The 13,634-nt window shown below is 44.5% G+C and overlaps 1 protein-coding gene across 3 annotated transcripts in view; it reads left to right on the top strand.

The window, feature by feature from the left end:
- Positions 1-5,885: 5,885 nt before the first annotated feature.
- The window catches only part of ZNF697 (zinc finger protein 697), a 33,817-nt gene continuing 26,068 nt past the window's right edge, over positions 5,886-13,634 (top strand). Inside the window, exons 1-2 of one of the 3 annotated variants that reach the window (XM_070487151.1) lie at positions 5,886-6,076; positions 13,572-13,617. The gene's annotated coding sequence lies outside the window, so the exon portion shown is untranslated. Of the gene's footprint in view, positions 6,077-11,189; positions 11,371-13,571; positions 13,618-13,634 lie in introns of those variants that run through there. The other 2 variants (XM_044749205.2, XM_044749206.2) reach the window with 2 other exon arrangements.

The following is a 13,634-nucleotide window of genomic DNA, read 5'->3' as shown; positions in this document are numbered from 1 at the left end:
TCTCTCTTTATGCTCAAATAAGGGATTTGTTGTATGCAGTAACTATAGCAGAATGTTTTACTTATTTGGGATTGTCTTTCCTTTCACAATTTTCCCAGCACTCAGAACTGGAGAGCATTAGTCACTGACACTCACCAAGAGCAGAGATAACTTACTTGGATATGTAACACAGGCTCGTCCAGGATATGTTTCCTAAAAAAATATTTTTCTTAAATTAATGGAAGACCACTAGCACTATGTGAAGACTGACTTTTTCTTTTTCATCTAAATATATAACTATTCAATTCCTTAATAGCAAGAATGCATTCATATGTCACAGGTGTAATCTATATGAATATGTTTTTAAAGTTTCCTTTCTGTTTTGCATTTATTGGCTTTTATGCCAATAAAACATTTACCACAGTTCTATAATTTTTGTTCTCTCTTCTATTTTCATTTCCAACCAGATGACTTCATAGGAGGCATATTAACGGGATTAAAATTTATGTTTAAAAAAATCTCTGATTTCCCATACGATGTTAGGTTTCAGAATTCAGCTTCCAGCTTGAGGTCTTTTTGGGGTTGGGCTAGGACTCTGATTACACCAAGAAACATGCATGTGTATATCACAGAAAATGTCAACTACAATGAATCTGGAGCCCTGGGAGTGTTTTTATATTTTATCCAAGAACACTTCCTTCTTGAGTGGGAATAGAACCAATTCACATTTCATCACTTGTGTTGAGAGTGTTGGTAGAAAGCTGAGTTCAACGGCACGGAATCTCTGACTAATTCCTGGGCTGTCTTCGTGTCCCTGTGGATCGAGGCCTGTAGGAGCTGACTCTGCCCTTCTGGCTCTTATTTGTAACCCTGTGCATGTCCTCGCAACTCTAAAACTCAGTTTCCTCATCTGTTTGGGGATAGTCATCTCTACAGAGTCAACCTCATAGGGTCACTTGAAGCTCAAATGAGATAAGGAATGCGAAAATATCTTTGTAAATCAGATAACGTTGGCCACGTGTAGGCTGCTATCTTATGAGGAGGGAGAATATTAGATTGGTCAAGAAGTACTCCACTGAGGATATTCATCAGACTAAAGAGCTTCTTCAAGGTAAAATAAACTAGAATCAAAACAAAGAGACAATGTATCTGACAAGGGGTTAATCTCCATAATATATAAGGAACTCACACAACTGAACAACAAAAAAACAAACAGCCTGATCAAAAAATGGGCAGAGGATACAAACAGACATTTTTCCAAAGAAGAAATACAGGTAGGCAATAAACACATGAAAAGATGTTCAACATCACTAATCATCAGGGAAGTGCAAATCAAAACTACACTAAGATACCACCTTACACCTGTTAAAATGGCTATAATCACTAAGACTAAAAGTAACAAATGTTGGAAAGGGTGTGGAGAGAAGGGAACCCTCATACACTGCTGGTGGGAATGCAAAATGGTTTAGCCACTATGGAAAACAGTATGGAGATTCCTCAAAAAACTAAACATAGAACTACCATGTGACCCAGCCATCCCACTACTGGGTATCTACCCAAACAATTTCAAATCAACAATCCAAAGTAACATATGCACCCCTATGTTCATTTCAGCACTATTCACAATAGCCAAGACATGGAAGCAACCTAAGTGCCCATCGACTGATGATTGGATAAAGAAGATGTGGTATATATACACAATGGAATACTACTCAGCCATAAAAAGACAAATTCATCCTATTCACAATAACATGGAAGGACCTAGATGGAATTATGCTAAGCAAAATAAGCCAGTTTGAGAAAGACAAACACCAGATGATTTCACTCATATGTGGAATATAAACAAATACGTGAACAAAGAAAACAGTTCAGTGGTTACCAGGGGAAGGGGGGTGGGGGGTGGGCACAGGGGGTGAAGGGGAGCACCTGTGTATAACAGACAAGAAATAATGTACAACTGAAATCTCACATTGATGTAAACTATTATGAACTCAACAACGACAACAAAAAGAAGTACTCCACTGAGAATCTCAATTTACAGCACCCCTTGACTTCTTGTCCAACTCTGTTCTTGAACTCATGGTTCAGAGTATATCAGGCAATAGGGTGTTACCGGAAAGAGCAATGGTCTGGAAGATGTGACTCTAGGTCAAGCCCCCAGCACCACACTACATTGAAATGTATGAATTTGGGTAAATCACATAACCTCCTTAGTTTCTTTATCTGTAAAATTGCGTGTTTGGACAAAAAAACCTTATACATTCTATAAGTATGAAAACCATGCTTTCAGGGGCCAGCCCGGTGACCGAGTGGTTAAGTTCACGGGCTCCACTTCGGTGGCCCAGGGTTTTGCCGGTTCGGATCCTGGGTGCGGACATGGTACCGCTCATCAAGCCATGCTGAGGCACCATCCTACATGCCACAACTAGAAGGATCCACAACTAAAAATATACAACTATGTACCAGGGGCCTTTGGGGAGAAAAAGGAAAAATAAAATCTTTAACAAAAAGAAAAGAAAACCATGCTTTCAGACTTTCTAAGATAATCAGGCTATGCTGAAATATGCACACTACAAGCTCAAGGACCTGTCTTCTTCACTGAGGTGTCCTCTGGTGCCATACACGAGGCCTGATATAGAGGAGGTGCTCAGTAAATATATGTTGAATAAAGAACGACAGTTTAATCATAGTAGTAACTGATCTGTAGGGTAATCTTATATTTAATTTAATTCTATTCCTTTCAACAAAATGAATGGTTAAATATGTAACTCCATGTAATTAATAAGAAAAACTTTTCTAAGACTTATTATCTAAATGAATCCATGAATCCAAAAAATGATTCTGATTTTGCTTTAAAGAAAAAAAGGCATCATGCCTTGAAAGTGATATAATATTTAAACTCAGGATTTTCTGGAATTCAGTTCCATTGCCTAGTCTATGTGATTTCTTCTAGCACTAAAATGTTAAGATCTGAGACATCCAATTATACTTCTCCTCCTCCCCTCCCTCATCTCCACCCCTCAACCTGGCCTCATTTTGGCCTTCCAGGATGCTCTGCAATGAGTGCCAAGCTGTTTCTAGGCTCTGGGTCTTTGCACTTAAGATTCCTTTGACCCAGAATCACCTCCCTCCCTTTCTCTCTCACCCAACTAGCTCCTATTCCTCCTTCTAGGCGCAGCTTGAAACGTTCCCAGAAAATGTTTCCTGACTCCTAAGACTGGGTTAGGTGCCAGTAGCACCCTGGACATTTTTCTAAAGCAACATGTCTACATCATATCTTTTATCATACTAGATTGTTATTAGGTCATTAGGGTGAAGGGGATAAGACACAGACACTGGAGGTATACTGCTGGGGTTCCAAGCTGAATAGCAGGGGGATTTGGAGGGATGACTCATACAATCTGCCTCATACGGTTGTCGAGAGTATTAAATGATTGAAAGATTCATATATGGAAGCATATAGAACAAGGTTTGGCACATAGTATCATATAGTATTTGCTGATTCTGGTGTTAAATATCATCTGCTTGGTCAACTCAAGCCCAGAAGCTCCTTGAGAGTAGGAACCATACTTTATTCACTGTTGTATCCTAGCACTGCAAATATTTTTGAATAATGGATTTATCTTTTCTGCTTCACTGAAGTCATATTGGGGGGCCCTCTGGCTTGATAGGAGATGATAAACCTAGTGATAAAGCCACAATGTTCAAAGAGAAAAGTTGATGAGTAGGTTGCAGGTACTAGTCAAGTCAGCTCCATGCTAAAGCAATCTTATTCAGAATAGGATGAAGTTTTGGTAACACCATCTACAAAGCTGTGACTAGTGATAAATTGCAAGAAAATTAGCATGCCAATGGAAGTGATAATTGATGCTGTTGAGTGTAAACACAGTAAAAGAAAGCAAAGCAGTTTAACTCCTCTCCCTCATTCAACCCATAAGGACTGAGCCATTTTCTTTTCAGTCTGTCTACTGGCATAGATGATTTCTCTTCCAGTCTGTCTCATTACCCCAGTGCTGTGTCCACTGTCCACACCCCTTAGCGTGGCTCACGATGTTGTTGAGGACCTCTGTCCGTGCCTACTTCTTTAACCTCAACCACTGTCATTCTGAGCAACCATCATGCCTCATCCCCTACCCTTCAGCATCTGGGGTCTTTGCCCTCACCTGAAGTGCCTATCTCCTCACTCAGAAAACCTACTTCTATTCTTCAAGGCTCAGCTCTGGTGTCACCACTGGGAAAGGAATCTCTGACAATCCCACTTTCTTCTGTGCCCCAACTGCTTGCTATGCAAGCTCAGTCACAGAGTTATTTCCTCATGTGGTTCTCATTCTTCTACCAGATTGCTACCAGGACCTGCATCTTTCATTTTGGCACTGCTAGCTCTGAGCATTGTGCACGGAAGGGAGCAGGCATATCCTAACACAGTAAGTGTGCAACTACTGAATGAATGGTTAGATGGATGAGGGAATGGATGGATGGGACTTCCCGGCTTTCCCCTTCACACTCTCACTCTGAATGCTCTTATTCTTTCTTCTAGCCTCATGGGCTTAAGTTCAGCCTCGGATGCCTACTTCTTAACAAGCTGAGGTAAATACAGCCTCTCAGAGCCTCATTTTCCTTATTTGTGAAATTGAGATGATTTGTGAATATTAAATAAATAGATGGTTCCTGGTTTACAATAAGTTCCATGTACCTGATCAGACCATCTGCAAATAACAGTTTTGTTCCTTCTTTTTAATGTTTCTACCTTTGATTTTCTTCTCTTGCTGGATTCACATAGATTTCCAGTACAAGTTGAAGAGGAGCAGTGATATATTGGGCATCCTTATCCCGCTTCTAATTTTAGAGAGAGAGCTTCTAAAGTTTATCCATTAAATCAGACACAGATTTATTTCAAAAGCTTAGTGAACTAAATATCTTTGCAGTCTTTGGAGTACAGAGGTGAGTGGAATCGATACCTTGGCCTGTATTACCTCCATTTTCCTGTGACTCACAATTTATTTTTCTCCTCTCCCCATTCTTGAGCCAGAAGAGATTCCAGGCAATATGGAGACCAGCAAGGAAATGAGTCTTGTGCTCATGCTAGGTGGACATTCGTAGGAGGTGGACTATTTCAGAGCCAGCCCTCAGCCAAGCTAATCCCAGTGAGAACATCCCCTTCTCCTCCCTCCACTTCTATTTATCAGATGAGAATTACTCTCACTTTGCCTTTCCCCAAATTCTCCTCTAGAGAATAAGATATTCTTTAATATCTGAATACATTATACTTTAATGAAATACTTATTTTCACACATTATACTTTAATAAAAAGTTTACTTTAAAAAAGTCTATCCAAGAGAAGTTGCCCACAAGTGAACATTGGTGCCCCTCTCAGCTGCTTAAAAAAATATTTCTTTATTAAATATATTCAACAATTATCTTTTGCATTCCTACTACGAAAGCTGACCCCTGTACTAGACTCTTGGGACAAAGCTATGAATAAGACAGATATAGCCCCGACTCTCCCGGGGTTTCCACACTAGTAGCAGGAGAGAAATAAAAGGCATAAAGTGCTTCAAATATGAAGAAAACAAAGGCCTAACAGAAAAAGGCGGGGTACGTTAGATAGCGTGGCCAGAGAAGGTCTCCATGAGGAGGTGACATTTAGGTTTAGGGCGGGAAGGAGCTGCCCTCAGGAAGGCTGGGACTGGAGTGGGAGTGTTGACTCTGGACGCTGGAGGAGGAAAGACTCTGAGGTAGGAATACAAGTCTTAGGACATAACAGGAAGAAGCTAGATGCCACCAGAAAACAAAACAAAACATAAGACCAAAGAACTAAGCTGTTGGTTACCTATTAATAATTGAATCAGGCTAAACAGTAACTGTAAGTGCTGAACATTTTTTTTTTTAAAGCAAAAGAACCAATACAAGGATGGAAACATGGCTCAGCTCTCCCAGCGTCAGGCACTGACCCGTCAGTATATTCTGTGTCGTTTCAGTCTTAGAAGCTGATCAGTTTACCACACACACAATTGGAAGCAGCCTGGAGGGTGGAATTAGAGAGCTGGCACCCACAACAACAGGGAAAAAGAACACTTCACTGACAGCTGTTGTCCAGGTGAGTCGGTCCCTGTCTTCTTCTCCCCTCCCTCTTTCCGGAGAATTTTCACCTTGAGAAACACTGAAAAACTTTCAAAATCTCTGAGTTAGTCAGAACTATTTCTGTTGAAATAGGCAGAAATCCAACTCAATTAGATAAGTAAACAAACAACATTAGGGCAAGGAGGATTGAATCATTCACGTAACTGAAAAGTACAGGGGCGGATGAGAGATGGCTGAATTGAAGACCTCTGACAAACTTCTGTCTCTGTTTCATATTCTCTCTGCTCTTCTTTTCTCTGTTTTGACTCCACATTCAGGCTACACCCTCCAGCATTTTCAGATTCATCTTTTCGATGACCAACTCCAACAGAGAAAGAGGGCTTCTTGAACCTTAGCTTCTGGGTCATATGCCCATGTCTGAACCAATCGCTGGGCTGTGGGACGTGGGAGAACTGACTGGCAGGCCTGGGTTACGGAACTAGCCCTGGAGCTGGACGATGAAGAGGTAGAAGGTGGCAGCCTCTTCCAGACAAGACTAAAGTTGAGGGAAGGGTGGTTCCTCAGAAGGGAAATTAGAGTGTTGTTACAAGAAGAAGTGGGAGTCCATGCTGAGCCATTAAATGAACAATAGCTGTGCTCTGCAGTTCATCTCTTGGCTTCCCTTCTTCCACATACATGGCTTTTAAAATGCCCCCACTTAATAGCATGCAATTATTCTACACGTGCGTGGAAATGCATTGACCTACACTCCAAAGAGATAGAACCTTACTAAGTGTCTAGCTCTGAGTCCATGACCTTTAAATGATTTTTATTCTTTCTTTCTGACAGCTTATGGCTGAACTACAAATTCGGTCACTTCCCACAGTCAATGTAAACCAGTAGAAGGAAAAAAAGGGTAACTTTTACTTGAAAGCAAAGGAAAAGGTAAATAATAAGCAGGGAGACTGTCCCCTAGGATGCATTCAATTCTGATAATTAGAAGTAGGAAGAATCACTCGTCCCACAGAAAATGAGTTCTTTGGTCAGTTCAGCTGTCTCCATTTTAACTCTCGAGAAAGATTCTTACTGTTTTCCCCCATGACCTCAACTGCGATGGGAACTGGAGAGGGTTTCCCTTCTTGAGACTGAACTGCTTTAGCCACCCACTTGCTATTGTAGTTCAGAGGTGTGGAGTTCATCCACACTCTAGATCCTGATCTGGGGCTTTCTGATTTTTAAGGAAAGGCCTTAGGGTTGAGTCACTTTCTCATGTTCAGCTTAATGGCAGCCATCTTGACCTCTGCCAGGGGCAACCTGCATCAATTAACTGAGGGTGAGGAGGACTAATGGCTTGGCCTCTTGATGCATGGCTGTGTCCTAGTGGATACCTCTTTTAATTGGGGTGACCTGCTTTAGAGCTGTCATTCAGGTGTAAATATTAATAGCACTCCTGTTCACACTCCAAACTGTCCCATTTTGCATGATAAATTGGATGGCCACCCTACTTAAAATGGGGTTAATTCTTCCCTTCCTCAGGCGGGGCTGGCACAGCAGGAAGAGTTTGATGCAGATCCTAGAGACGGTCTTTCCATGATCAGTTTTTACCTTCATGTCTTCACTGTCACTCTGGAATGGGCAGAGAATTTCATTTTTCCAGCCTAGCATGGCTCAATAGATCTGACTCTTGACCACTTGGGTTTGCTGGCTAGAGGCGGAAAGAGCATCTTTTAGGCAGGCTGTAATTTCTTTCTCCCTGCTTCTACATAGGCCAATTTCAACATCAGTATGTCTCTTTTGTTTAGAAGATATAAAAACTACAAGTAGCCAAACCTCCTCAAATCCTGACATTTGTCAATCAAGACCTCTAAAACTCCACCCTTGAATGCTGGGGTCTGAGACATTTCATTTAGTTTTTTTGGCTGCCATATCACAAGGATTTCCAATTCCCTGGCCTGGTACAGAGGGATCCTTTCTACTCTCACTCTTCCTCAACTTAGCCAATTGTACATTTAAGGATCGGTACTGCAATAAGCCATGCCCAGCTGTAGAGAGCTCTTTTGGCTACAAGAGATAGAACCTAACTCAAAATAGCTTAAGCCCAAAAGGGAATGTTTTGGTTCATGAAAATAAAAATCTAGGAGTATCTTGGCTTTAGGTATGATCAAACAATATCATAAAGATTTGTTTGTGCATGCATTCTCTCTCTTTCACACACATACACACACAAAGACACTCACACACACCCCTTTTCTCAGCTCTCCTTTCTCTAATAGCTTATCCCTTGTACAGCAATAGAATAGATTTGTTGGCAGCATTGATGATATACCCACCACTGAAGTGGAGGTGGAGACAGGCTCTGCTCCTCTCTAAACCATAAGGACTAAGGGTGGGAAGGGAGTTATTTCCCCAAAGGTGCTGTTACCAAAAAAAAAGGGGAGATGGATGCTTGCTAGGGTAAGAAAAACAACAGATGTCCACCTTATTACACTTGAAAGCTTAACAAATAAATGTAGGCAAATCTGTCCAGGCTCAATTCCCCTTTTGAAAGGTGAGAATGAGACTAATTACCTGTTCTACCTCAAAGTGAAGCAGAAAAAAAATGCAAGGGAAAAAAATCTCCTTAATTTGAAAATAAAACACAAACCCACAGGCTCAAAAGTTTAGACTTTTCTGAAGTTGCTGTGTGCCTTTGGAACCTACTGTCAAGTTGGAAAACTTGCATCGGTCCTCTGAGAGGGGGGAAACCCTGGTTTCCCTCCTCTCACACTTGTCTATTACCTTCCCCTGAGGACACCAAGCACGGGGGAGGGTGCATGACGAGGGAGAAAGGAATGTCATTTCTGTCTGGTCTCAGACTCGGCAGATCTTAGCTGGGAATATGCAGTTTATTAATTTCAACCTCAACATTTTCAGTAATGATATGTAGCAGGAATTAGTTAATTCAACAAGTATTTGTTGAATGCCTAATCCCTTATCCTTTCTGTCTCCTCTGTCTTCACCCTGTGCCTCTCTCCCAGATTTTTCCCATCAACATTTAAATATCCCCAAGGAGCTCTCATCTTAAAAACCAAACAAATAAAAACCCCATGAACAGAAAACCCTCCTTAGACTCTACCTCCGCCCCAATTACCACCCCTTCACAACCAAATTTCACACCCGAAGTGTCCAGTACTTCCTCGCCTCTGTTCCCTCCTCTTGTCACTCCCGTCCCACGCCCGCTCTCACTGGAACAGAAGAGTTTATGGAAAGAGCACCACTTTCTGAGAACACACACCTCTGGATATGGCTTTGTTATAGCTCTTAATAGCGTGCAGTAATTGTCTGTGTGATGTCAGCTGGAGTGTGAGCTTCCTGAGAGTAAGCAATAGCTGGCAGTTATACCATAAATATCTTACTGTTGCGTGTTATTGTATGTCTGCTCACGTGATGACTAGCATGGTGATTAGCATGGAGCAAGTGTTAAATAAATCTTTGTCAAAGTAACTAATTAACCTGGGTTGGCAAGAAAAGAGAAGGGACAGGTCTGATATGGGATGAGATGAGAGAAATTTTAGGTATCTTGAGCTGAAGTTAGACATGGAGGAGGAGGAGGAGAGGGTACTGTATTGGAAGCAAGGGAGAAAATAGCTTCAGTGCAGGTGCAGCAGACAATGTTAAATGCTACAGGCACGTGTATCATCTTTTCACATTGAACGCTAGAAGAGGTTGCTGGATTTGCCAAACAACGATTGTCAATTATCTTTTCTTGGGGGTGGGAGGGGGGGCAGTTTCACTGGAATGTTCCAGACTGCAAACTGTTAAGCAGCAGTAATTTGTAGGGTCTGGAAAATGCAAGGATCACAGCACAATTCATTTAGGTGGACAGTCAACAAAGTGATGTGCACCACTCTTGGGAGGTAGGTGATTACACCTGCATGCTTCTCATCAATTCAACAGCTTAAATTAATCCAGCCCACATTATTCCCGTGGTTAAGGATCTCCAGAGAAAGAGAACTACGGCAAAAAAGAAAAGCGGACACACTTTTCTTAAATGTAGGGTAAACCCCTCACCCAAATGTTCTGATTCATGTACATTTGAAATGTGAGATGCCAAGTGGATACGACAGGTAATTATGACCTATATGATTACTTTTCAATTAGAGCATCCTAGAACTTCTCCTTTCTTAGCTCCTGTTCATTACATTTTGATATCTCTCCTTGGGAGAGAACACAGGCTTTTAGTCATTTAGTCTCTGTGTGGCTCTTCCTTGACTTTCCCACGAGGGTCCTGGGTATGTAGTTCCAGAATTAGATCGGAATTTGTGGAGGATGTTAAAGACTCTTGATAGGCTGGAAGTGGAGTTCCCCTCTTGTAGCCAACGTCCTCCTTCCCTAACCCCTACACACGCGCTCACTACACAGTGGCCATCACGTCTTTTCTGTAGGACAGAGGAAACTGAATCCTAAAGGTGAACGAGGGAAAGATAAGCACAAAGTCCAGCACGTTCCTAATTCAGCAGCACGCGGGGTTTCACGTGTTTTATAGTTAATTCATGTAATTTTTTTTCAATCTCTTAATTTTATTACTTTTCTTGAAAAGATGCCTGGGAGAGGGCCAAGATTGCAGAGAGGAATGTCACCAGGTCAGGATCTGGAAACAATCAGCTCTTATGGTTTTAAGGATGAAGCGCCAAGATCTTAAGGAACCTGAATTCCTGGTGAGCAGTCAAGTTCTTTAATCCGCCCCCAGCAGGATTCCGGCGGCTTAAAAAAGAAAAGAAAAAGAAAATCTATTTTAAAAACAAGTCAAACCAAAGCGAACCTACCCTAACCCTCCTCATTTCTAAAGAAAAAGCCGCTTCCAACGCAGGTTTTTTTTCCTAAGGAAAAAGTCCTCCTGCACACTGCGACAGCTCAGCTGCAGGCCCCCAATTAGGGGACGGCAGCCGGCGTGCGGCGCGGGGACCAGCGTCCTCCGCAGCCTGGGGCCCGGGGCGCGACCCCCCTGGCCACTCGCTTCCCCAGAGCGCTTAGGGAGCGAGGGAGCGCCGCTCCTCCAGTCCCGGGATCCTGGTCTGGCCGGAGCTGCCTCCCGGGCGCCCGCTGCTGTGGTGACAGGAAGTCCCCGGGAACTACAAATCGAAGCATGCTGGGAACATTCCCCTGCTCCTCCCAGGAAATGTCCTTTGTCCAGCCCTACAGGAAGCCCCAGTGAAGAGTCAGCCGGGCAGCCAGCCAGTCTGCCAGCCAGCCCGCGGCCGCTGCAGCCGCCGCCGCCGCCGCCGCAGCACAAGGGCAGACGCGCCGCGGCGCTCGGTGCCCTCGCTCCTCGCCGCGCCCGCCGCCGCGCAGGTAGGAGCGGGGCTGCGGCTGAGCTCACCAGCCGCCTGGGGATGAGGCTGATCGGGACCCAACCCGACCGCTGCGGGGATGGGGTGTGCGCCCGAGAGCGGGGGGCGGAACGGCTGGGCGAAGTTGTGCCTCGTAGACTGGACCGTTGTCCGCTCCCCCGGGACGCAGGAGCCCCGGGCGCATGGGGTACTCTCGTGGCCCCCAAGCCCGGGCTGAGCTCCCGCCGGAGTCCGTGGCGAGGGGCGGGGAGGAGGAGGCTGAGACGCTAGGGAGGAGGCAGCGCTGCGAGAGGGAGTCGGACCGTCCCGCCGACCACCGAAGGGGGCATCCGAGACCCTCGGAAAAACGAAGCCCAGGGAGGAGCTTGGAAGGCAAGGAGAAGGTGAAGGGCTTTGTGTGCAGCTGCGGACCGGGATCGACGGCGCTGCTCTCGCCTTGTCTGTCCGCGCCCCGAGCTCCACATGGGGCTGAAGAGGAGGCAGTGGGGACTCCGAGGAAGGGCAGCGGGTCATCTTGGGTCCTTGTGAAATGTGCTCCTTCCTTTTCCTCTCCGATCTGTTCTAGCCTGACAGACCAGCGGTTTGGGCTGCCATCAGCCTGGGCAAATGGCACAATAAAGATGGGTGGGTGGGGAGATCGGCAGCAGTTGCCGTTTAGTCTGGTAGGCTTCCCAGCCCTGAGATGTCCCTGTCTGCGGGTGGGTGGGTGGTGGGGCAAAGCTGATGCCTTTACCCAAGGAGAATGCCAAGCTCAGGACTGAGTGGAGGCGCGGGTGAAGCGCGTGTTGGGATGAGAGGGCGAGTAAGAGGCTGAGGGGGAAGCAGCGGCTTCGGGGGCGCTGAGTGTACCTTATGGCCAGTGTACCTTATGGCCAGGCTTTGAGAATTGGATTACCACTTCCTCCCGGACTTTCCACGATTTTCCTTTTCCTAGCCGCCCAGCCAGTAGTGAATCACCACCCCTTGCTACATGGGCGCTAGGCTGTGCTCAGTTTGGTGATGTATCGCTGCCCTTAGAGCAGGCTTATTTGTCCTTTCCCTGTAGGGTGATATGCATACTCTGCATCCCCTATGGCGTTGTCTCCTCCCAGGGGACCAAGGGTGTGGTAAAGGCGGTCGGATAATGGCTAGCAAGTTAATAGTCTTTGAGGAGCTGTGACGGATGAGTGGGCAACTTTGAACGGGGCCCAAGTGTTACTGCTCTAACCGAATTCACTTGCTTAAGGGACCTCTGTTTCTCCCTTCTCTTGTCCTCTGGTTCTTTTTTTTTTTTTTTTTAATGCTGTACCAAAGTGTTTCCTTCTCTTAAACCAACATATGGGTATTATTTAATGTGAAATACATTCCAAGAGCCAAATGAACCTTTAAAAATGCCACTTGGTTGGTGAGGCAGGAGTACCTAAGGCTCACGGTAGGAAGGATGCAGTAGGGCACAGAGGCCTGCACTCTATATAAATGGCTTGAAGGGGGAAACCAAATATTTTTCACTGGCTTCTCTAGACTTGACACATCTGAAGTGAGATCAGAGTGGAGTGGGAGAAACCCAGCTGTCCGGGGTGAGGGCATGTGGATGGCAACATGAAGGGGAAAGGCTCTGAATTTGGAAGATGATTCTCAGTTGGAATGTATCGGCTGTGTGTGTGTGTGTTGGAGGTGGAGGTTGCTGTTGGGGGAAATTTGATGTCAGAAGTTCAGCCGGGCCCCAAAGAGAGTAAGATGGCAGCAGAGTGAACTAAAGTCATAAACGGGAAGTCCGGCTACCCTTTACTTTACAGAAAGGAAAACATAGATGGCCTTCAAAAATGACTAGGATTAAGGGAATGAATGGAAACAAATTAGACTGAGAAGAACCAGCTGACGCGGCTCAGTTGCAGTGATGAGGGTGACCTCACTGTAGGTTATGTGACTAAGGCTGATGGAGTTGCCTCACATTTCCTCTTCTCCACCCAGAAAAGCTCTTTGGATTTCCTCAGAATCTAGATGTTTGCCTAATTTCTAGTGTCCAGTTAAGGGAGAGAGAAAGGGTAAAAGTTAGTTACAAAGAGGATAAATTAAGACAAGGAAGATACTGTCTGCTCATGTAGAGTGAAAATTTAAAAAGCTGCAGTGCCATTAAGAGGTCTAGAGCTTGAGCCTGTGGCAGTGCAATTTGGGCTTTTCCTTGTATCTAAGATCCTACTTCTTTTTTTTGCCCCTTAACAGGTTTCTTAGTACCACACACTATGGAGTGTTAATGTAATCAACAAAGGTAAGTCCTTACTTTGG

Source organism: Equus asinus, chromosome 16 (assembly GCF_041296235.1).
Source record: "Equus asinus isolate D_3611 breed Donkey chromosome 16, EquAss-T2T_v2, whole genome shotgun sequence".
Classification (NCBI taxonomy): domain Eukaryota; kingdom Metazoa; phylum Chordata; class Mammalia; order Perissodactyla; family Equidae; genus Equus; species Equus asinus.
The sequence above is the reverse complement of the archived record's forward strand: the minus strand, read 5'-3'. Positions and strand labels throughout refer to the sequence as shown.